Below are 10,150 nucleotides of genomic sequence, written 5' to 3' on the forward strand. Positions count from 1 at the left end.
AAATATACTTTGAACATCACGCCTTGGGGTGTGTCAACTGGCACTGACACTGACACGTGGGTTAAGGTTATTAAATCTGACTTGTGACTTTGTTCAAAACTGTAAACTTCACATATTCCCATCAGATCGAGGTCAGGAAGTAGAATCTGCATGTCATTACAGACAGAGTTTACAAGTGTTACTTTTCAACATCCAGAGGTCCTTGTCCTTCACTTTTCAATGTAAGGACAGTAGTTCTATTGACACTTTAAATCAAGCAATGTTAGTAGCCCACAAATAAGTGTTGATACTGACATAAGATACCTGGTGGCTGACTGAGGGAGAATGAGGGCTTAGTTCAAACAAAGGGCATGTCACACATTTCAGTACTTCTTCTTCAGCTAGCTAGCGGTTCGCTGATGTTTCTGTAACTATGACTGTTAAGCTTGTAAGTAGTGGGTAGACATATATTTTTGAGATTACTCAAATGACCCAGGGTTTTTCCCTGGCCTGGGAAGGAACTCTTTGAAATGTAGTTAACATTACAGAGAGTGGGGAGGATCTCCCAATGCTTGAAAGGTGTACATTCTAATAAAGTTTAAAGTCAAATACATTCTTCTATGGGGAGACACCATCTGGATTGCCTGTTGGCCTGATGTCAGTAGACCTGATTGTTTGAAGCAAACATTGCATAATGTGTTTAACAGGGTCAGACACACTTACTCAGGCCAACTTAGCAGCTGATTAACACACCTCAGCATGTACTTGGCCTCAACCGCTTGTCTTATTTTGAATATTTTCACTACCTGTCATGAGACAGTGGAGGACCTCTCGAATGCGTGCTGTGGGCTTGCCACAGTAATGACTCACCAACAGGAAATGCCTGCCTGCCAGGAAAAGCTTCTTCAGACAAACTTATAGTACAGCTGCTACCTGGTCTATGTTAATTTTGAGAGGTGCAAATATAAATAACGATTAGGAGCAAAGGGGAAAGCTACTTCTAAAGCACTTTTATAATAATAATAATAATAATAATAATAATAATAAACATTATTTGTATAGCACCTTTCATGCAAAACAATGCAGCTCAAAGTGCTTAAAGAGCACACTTTAAAGAGGCCTTATTCACCAGATTATTCTGTTCAAAATAGATGGTATTGGGATAACAGACTCACTCACACACACACACTCACTCATACATACGCACAAAAACACACACACCCACTCACACACACACTCACACTCACACTCACTCACACATACACATACCCAGACACACACACACACACACTCACTCATGTGCAGATCTCATCTCCAGACCTTAACCAAGCTTGGATCCGTATCACAAATTGATTGTTACATGGTTAAAAGTAATTGTGCAAAGTTTCATGCTTTTTTCACAAAAGCTTTTCCTTTTGCTACATGTGGGGGCTAGCATTAACAGTGGAGCTAGGAAACGGGAGCTCACCAAACTGTGTTTCTGTTGGTGTGCTTTAACAGGTGTGATAACTATTTTACTTATCTTTCTTAGTATATATGTTACATGTCTCTTCCTCTTTCCTGTTTGATATGCTGGGAATGAGCATTAACAGTGGAGCTAGGAAACGGGAGCTCGCCAAACTGTGTTTCTGTTGGTGTGCTTTAACAGAGAGGAAATAAATATCACGTCTCAGCAACAGTTGTCCACGCGTCACATTCATTACACAACGCAGAAGTTACACCGGTTACATTGGTGCCGTGACCGTCGGTTCATCATATCTACGCTTGCTAGATCACCGGGACTGTTGCTACTGCTACTACTGCTACCGCTGCTATCCCACTGCTGCTGCTGCCGCCGTGGCTAGCTGCTACCGTCTGTCGACTAGCTCTGCTGCGGTATTTATGCTCTGTCTCACGCAACGTGTGTGTTGTAATTAGGGGAGCCTGTTCTGTATTCTGACGTAAACATTCTTATCCTGGGCTGCCTTAGGTTGACACACTGCTTATGTTAGAATGTTATAGAGGCCAATTTTGCTTTATTGGGATTTTGTTACATTTCATTGTCCTGAGAGTTTTCATTGATAAAAATGGTTGAATGTAGCCTATTGATTTTCTTAAAGCATCTTCATTCCGAATAATAAGCCAGTGTTATTTGGTGCTATTATCACAATTTGCCATCATTTAAAAAAAAAAAATTCTGTGTTTGCATAATTACTAGAATTTAACTGTAATGTCGAGTAGGAAAAAAAGATATTGCGCGAAATCACGCACCAATGAAAACTCGCTTGGATAATGATTAAATTAGAAAGTTGAATTTGGCTTCGGTCCAAATTTGATTGCGTCTGGGTCCGGATCCGCACCGTGGTCCGCCTATTGAGTACCCCTGGGTTAGATGGAGAGGCCAGTGATACAAAGATAGGCCAGTCAGGTCTAGGCCCAGTGGCATGTTCAACTCCTATCACCCAAATAGTAAGAAACACACAGGAGCAGGTAGTAAATCCTAATACTGTTGGTTATCTTACCTGCAGACATACAGCGCAGGCACATGACACTAATGATACAATGCAGAACTTTATGCCCAGCAGTCATTCAAGCCCAGCAAATGACAGGCTTGCTCAGAAGGCTGTCTGGATGCCTCAAGACTGAATGTAATTGTCCAAGCAGACGCTAAACCGCCCCCATTCTTCAGAGGTGACCATGTGCACCTCACACGTCTAGGTTTGGTCGTGTTATGAAGCCTGCGTTTAGGTTAATTGAGTCTATGGCTCAGCTTCAGTTAGTTTTGAATGACGATGTTCCTGAGAGATTTGTCATCCATGTTTGACTTTGTGTGTCTCTCGACACAGTTGGTTAACCCAGTTAGTGATGGGTTGTGATATAGTTTCCCTCAGGTACGCATTTAAATGTAATGTTTTTGAATCTTTCCCATCATGGCATTGTAGGTAGGCCTTAGTGTATGGGGTGTATACGGCATCCCTTTTTCCTATGGAGTAAATGAGACTTGATCAATCTATGTTTTCTCTCGGCCTAGCGAAATAGGCATAAATATTGCCTTTAAAAATAGGCATCTATGTTATTATATATCCTCTAGGAAACGGGAGCTCTCCAAACTGTGTTTCTGTTGGTGTGCTTTAACAGAGAGGAAATAAATATCATGTCTCAGCAACAGTTGTCCACGGGTCACATTCATTACACAACGCAGAAGTTACACCGGTTACACAGGTGCCTTTGGTGATCGACCTTTCCTGCCTGATGCCATGATAACTTTAGCCTGGTTGAAATTAACCACATGATTAGGATGCGGATCAGCCGTTAACGAACCGATATTTGCTGTTCTCAATCAGCTCGCTAATCTTAACGGGCTGAAAGGCCAATTGATTAACTTAGCTTCAATCCTACGACGAACGTACCCCAGGTGTGGTAGACGGCAGGTGGGGGCAGAGTTCAGGAGATTCAAGGAAGCACATGACATTATCAAACTAACACATAAAGCACATGGCATTAACAAACAAACACGTGAAGCACATGGCATTAACAAACAAACAAACACGTGAAGCACATGGCATTAACAAACAAACACGTGAAGCACATGGCATTAACAAACAAACACGTGAAGCACATGGCATTAACAAACAAACACGTGAAGCACATGGCATTAACAAACAAACACGTGAAGCACATGGCATTAACAAACAAACACGTGAAGCACATGGCATTAACAAACAAACACGTGAAGCACATGGCATTAACAAACAAACACGTGAAGCACATGGCATTAACAAACAAACAAACACATGAAGCACATGGTGGCCCTGAGTCTCTTTGCTAGTAGCGGGGATACTAACACAGGGGTCAAGAACAAAAACTAAAAGAAGATATTTATGATGCAGTTATGGAAACCTTGATGATGCTCAGGCAAATCTGTGAAGAGTTAATTGGGAAATCCAGGATTGCTCAAGTTCTTGACCTTATGTGTGTGTGAATATAAATAAATAAAGGTTTGAGAGTGGGGAGTGCTATGCTGGCACTCATCCAAGGGCAAAAGATCTTATCACAGATAAACACACTGAGCTATTTGTACAATATATTTACACAAATTAGGTTTTTATGACATTCGACACGTGCCACTCTGACATGTGGAAATTCCTCCATGCTAAAACGAATGTAATCTCAGAATTTGAATTGCTGGGCTGTCATTTGTTCGTCATTTGTTTGTCAACAAAGGGAAGTGAAGAGGGCCACAAAACCGGAAAAACAGGATAAGTATCTATCAAGGAAGGAATGTGGATTTAAAAAAGGGTTGCTACTGTTGAAAGGAAATGTCTGGCTGTTGTTGTTTTGCTTTGACGACTGACAACATACACCAAGACTGAGAAATCACCTTGAGCATTCAGTACATTTTTGAGTGTCATAGATTTACTGCCCTTTTATTATCTCTCTGTTTGATGACACTATATTAGCATGTATCTATTTCCTGATCGCGAAACTCTTTATTCCGTCAGTCAGCGTAACATGCATTGATTGTGTACATTCAGCGTAAAAAGAAAGGTCTCAGCATGGGTACATCTGCCCCTCAGTCTCTCCTTCTGAGACACGCACACATTATCTCTCATTCCCTCTCCATTACAGCTGAGTAAACCTCTGTGCAATATAACTTAAATGTGAAACAATTCCAAATGATATCACCTAATAGTAAATGCATTACTTCTAAGTTAACAGTTGGTCCCATGTAAAAAAATTTTTTTTTAAAACTGTTTGGATTTACTATATTAAAAATACAGGCCCCACAGTAGAACCTTAATGCAACCAAAGTCAGAACACCTTTCATTAGTGAGATTTAAAATCTTTCATTTTTTCAATACTTCGAATGTTTCTTTTTGATGACAGACTCGATCCTCTTCGGCCAAAACCTTTTGCACTCATGCAGCCCCATATCATCACACTCCCGCCTCTGTGCTTCACTGTCAGGACTATGCATTCCCTGTGGCAGTCCTGGCCGGGTTCAGGCCAAACATGCTGTACCCCATCTGAGCTGAACAGCTGTTCTGCATAAAACTGAAAGATTAAACTCTGCTAAATATCTCCCTTGTGTCCCAAAGTGTCCAAAGTGTCAGCTAAATGACTAAATGTAAATGTAAATAATATTTTTTCAAAAAGCCTGATGAATATTTTGAGTAGACCAGATGAGGTCAAGATAAAAAATGTTCTCCTGTGGAGACTATCTCACTGTATCATCACCTGTCTGCCTTCCTGTCTGATCAAGATTATAAATCACAGGGGAGCAGGCACACTTGTGTGTGTGTGTGTGTGTGTTTGTGTGTGTGCGTGTGCTTATGTGTATTACAAAACTAAATCCAAGTCACAGAAGATTTGTATTTTGAAATAAGCTTCAGTTCCTATACTGTGTGTATGCGAGTGAATGAGTGAGTAAATGTAAGCCAGTTTAATAAAGAGGTAGGACAGTTTGTGTTTGTGTGTTGGGGTGTGCATTTGCAGGAATCTTGATGCGTGATTTGATAATCTTAACATAAGCAGCACAGGTAGTGCCTTCACATATCTAGGGCATCGAGACGTAGCGATTGCATTGTATTTGTCAGGTCCGATGGCAAGATGTAGGCAAACCTGCCTACAGCGCCTGAGGGTTAAATCCAGAACAACGGCCTTGTTCTTTCCATGCCCTATCTGTTGAGTGAGCCAAAGAGATACAATACAATACATTTCATAGTAGCTGGGGAGTGTAAAGAAAGAAAGTGGAAGAAAACATTTTTGGAAATCCAGGTCATGCCATGCAAGGTCATAAGTGGATATGGAAGGTGGTGTCCTATGCCGCAACAAACAGTCACCGTCCAAGTGGCCAAATAGGACCTAGGTGATTTGTCTCTGTTTTGTTTTTATGCTATGAATTGGCAACCTCTGTATTCTTAATGAAGTGGTGACGTTTTTTGAGTTTGAAAAAGCAGTCAAGTCAAAGGTAAACGAGTTAAAGGTAAACAAGTCAAAGGTAAACAAGTATGCACATTTCAGTGCAACCAGAGAGACACAGGCAGTGCCAGTGAGGGCCATCACACATGGAAGGTATCGTTTGCTCTTACTCCTTGATCCTCTTCGGCCAAAACCTTTTGCACTCATGCAGCCCCATATCATCACACTCCCACCTCTGTGCTGTCAGGACTATGCATTCCCTGTGGTTAGAGATATTAAACTTTGCTAAATAATATATATTTTTAAAGCCTGATGAATACTGGGAGCACATTCTTTGGTCAGATTGAGACAAGATAAAAAAAATTGGCCTCTGGCAACACTTACCATCTTCGCTGCATGCAATGCTGGTATTGTCTGCTTTACTTGCCTTATCATTTCCATCGGCTCAATTTTAGACACAACAACAACAAGAACTTGTGTCCTGTAGATAAAGCATTCGCCACAGAGCAAAAGTGCCTCAGCCGCCAGTTCAACAAGTTAAAATCTCATAAAGAATGAAAACTTAAACAAAAACTTGCAAACATCAACAAACCAAACAAGAGTAACATCTGGAAAACAGTCTCATGTGTAGGGCAGCACTGGGGTACGTTCGTCGTAGGATTGAAGCTAAGTTAATCAATTGGCCTTTTAGCCCGTTAAGATTAGCGAGCTGATTGAGAACAGCAAATATCGGTTCGTTAACGGCTGATCCGCATCCTAATCATGTGGTTAATTTCAACCAGGCTAAAGTTATCATGGCATTTGCGCGTGCACGTCCTACTTCAAAAGGCAGGAAAGGTCGATCACCAAAACCATGATTTTCTAACGGTATAATGGTTCTAAACTCAAAGAAAAGGGCTCTTTTTTTCTCCGCTGGCGAGTAGGAGATGAACATGAACGCTTATGAAGAATACAAGACCATAATCATGGCAAAATTCAACACCACCACCGCTGTGAGAGCAAGGTGTGTTGGGATGTTTATAGGGTGATATCTATGTATGAATACCTGACAGCAAGTGTCCACTGGTACAGAGGTTTCCTCTACCGGTTTGAAACTGCATGGTTGCTAGTTCAAATCCCCTCACCTCCTTCCTCGATGTAGTTTTACATTTCCTTGGAAGTCGCTTGTCTGTTAAATGACTAAATGTATTAATAACAAATGCAATAAATTGAAGCAGTGAAAATAAATTGTCTGTATTTCTCTCTATTCTTATCATGAGTCCACCTTAATCATTTTCTACAATAATGATATGCTATGGTGTACTAATAACACTCATATAATTATGAGTGCTTTGTTCTCCGCATCACCGACACTACAAAAATGTACCACTCGCAAAAAAGCGCAAGACAGTCAATGTTCGACTGTGGTGTTTGCAATAAATGACTCGAGAAGGTCTTGTAAATTAATGATTCCTTGTCGGCTGAATCGGTAGCGCTCATACAAGAATAATGGATCTTGGCGATCGCAAAGAACTCTCTCCCTCCGCTAATCTAACTCTAATATCAGTCCTTGGTCAATGGGATCCCTCCTTTTTCCGGGGGTGTGGCAAGCAGTGGCGGCTCCTGAAAAAATTCTCAGGGGGGGCAATTTTTTTTATAATGATTAAGGCGACCCATTCAGTAGGTACATTAAGTTAGCTGATTAACTCATACAGCACTACCTTTTTGTCCACTATTGGCAGCACACAACAGTAATATGTCCCCTCTTGCTACATAGCTAGAGTAGCAAGTTACAGGTGGAAAGCTATGGAAGAAAGTTGCATCCAGGAGCCTTCATAAGCAAACATGATGTGGCTCCAAAATGAATTATCCCACTTTTTCATTATCCACGTGTCTCAAATGTTGTATGATGTAACATAGCTTAACAGGACACATGATATGTCCAGTAACATCATAAAGAAGGGGTAACATAAGTCAAAACCAACAATATTTATTGACTGATCTTGAAAGTATTGGCTTACAAAAGCAAAATAAGTCATCACATAAAAAATGATTCAGTGTTAGTGCAAGAAGCGAACTGTGAAACACACTGTAAAACCTATGAAAAGTGACAGTGGTATATGAAATACAGACCGCATTAACCACTTCACGACCGCGATTTTCTTTCGTTCCAATTCTTGGATGTAGGATTTCCCTCCCTTTGTAGAAACCTGTTGAATGGATACATTTGGTCTAGGAAGTCCTAATTGTTTTGTTGTCAATTTATCTTCATTAGTACGCCGACTAAAAAGGAGTTTCTGTCAAAGAGCGAATCGAGTTCTTGCACTGGACAGGGCAGCCATCTTGACAGAATATGCCTCCGTCGAAGCTGTATGACGTTCGTATAGGCTTTTACGTCCACTACTTATGACAAGACCAGGAGGGGCGAGCCCTCCCGGAAGCCATAGAGAATGCATTGAGAGCTCTGTTTTGTGAAAAAAATGGATTTAACATGGGAGTCAATGGGAGAGGTCTGGGGCGATTTTCATTTCGCCCCAAATCGCCCCAGAAGGGGTGGGGCCATTTGAAGCACGACTTTAGGCTGACTGAACGACTGTTACCTGATTCGACAATGACATACAGAGGCAGATCAGATGGTCTAGTGGTAGAATCCGACAGAAAAAAATGTATTACATTTAAATTTACATGTCATTTACGCGACTTACAAGGATATTGCGTTTATACATAAGGAGTTTTTTTTTTTTTTTCCTAGGCAGTGCGTCGCCCCAATCGCCCTTATGGACGAGCCGCCCCTGGTGGCAAGCTTATCCAGCTACACTTAAGTTAGCCTGCCCTGGAGCAGGTTAGTGCTAATTGATATGTAACTATGGTGATTTATCAAAAGTTGCTTCCACGAACCAAAAAGAGGGGTGTTTTTTTATCTTAGCCTGAAAATTAGCTCGCTAAACCGCTTAGCGAGCTACAACGAATACCCCCCTGGTAATCTCCAACCAATCACATGCAGGGGACACCCATCCAATAAGCCTTTTGATGCTCTATGATGCCAAAGCCGTCAACATTAGTTCTGCCCCATGAGCTTTAAATACCAAGCCCAACAGGCAGCCAAAAAAAGGCACTAGTGTCCCACATGTGAATGTGGTGCGTTTGCGAATTTTAAGCTATATTACTTACAGTGTTTTGGCTCTCTCATCTGACACCCTCGCCCAGATGACCCAGCTGGGAGTGATCAAGCCCAGACTTTGCGAGGTCCACGGAACACCCCTCAACCACTCATAGGCGCCTAGACGCCTTCTCTGTGTCATCTGTGATCTTCTTGAAGGATCTCATGCCATGCAGTCCCCTATTTTCCAGCCACTTACATTTGGAACATATGTTGACTGGACTTTGTTTCTTTAAGATGCCCTAGTTTTGGCTGCTTTGAACTAAACCATATAATATAACACATGTTGGACATACGTGGACTGGAAAATGTTTCTTTGGGCTGCTCTAGCTAATATAAATGGCAGTGTTGAATAGGTTTTTTGTACTTGGTTAACTTTACCTAAAACCAATTTACTTCAATTAGTAGATCATTTTATGTTTGACCTGAGTTTTTCTGAGTGATGGTGGATATCACGTGGCACCTGAACAAATACAATTGTCCCCTCTACCGCCACAGTGCTTCTTTCATCTCAAATGTTTTGAATAGGATTTTGGAGCAATCTAAGCATAGTATTAGTGATGACGCCCAAATGTTGACGTGTCACAATTAGCCTCCTGCCATGTTCTTTCCTCATTCCTTTCACTTTCATGTCACACACACACACACACAATACGTAATAGTTCACCCATGCAGAAAATGATTTCCCTTTGTCGAAACAGGACTTCCCTTTCCTACTCCAGCAGTCTAGGAAATATCTCAAGGGAACCAAAAACTGACTGGTGTTAGCTTGAACTAATTGAAAGGTTACTGAATCTGTCTGCAAATTCACCACTATTTTGCTACCTAGGCCTGTAACAAATTAACTAGTGACCTCGTACCTTGATCTTGGACCTATCAGACGAATTGTTGCACTGAAATTATGACATGCTTGACTTCCTGTACACAATATCCTTCCTAGAGACACCCTTTCTCTCACTTTCCCCCAGGAAATACAAACAGGAGACCGCAGTGATGTAATAAGAAGTCTCAGATAATTGTGCCTTGTCTCTTGTGCTTGGTTTCAGACATGTACATGCCACAAAACACAAATTGCATAATGATTTAAAACTGGATCAAATATTAACAGATATCTACCCCTCTCTCTTTCTG

This window comes from Clupea harengus, chromosome 2 (assembly GCF_900700415.2).
Source record: "Clupea harengus chromosome 2, Ch_v2.0.2, whole genome shotgun sequence".
Taxonomy (NCBI): Eukaryota; Metazoa; Chordata; class Actinopteri; order Clupeiformes; family Clupeidae; genus Clupea; species Clupea harengus.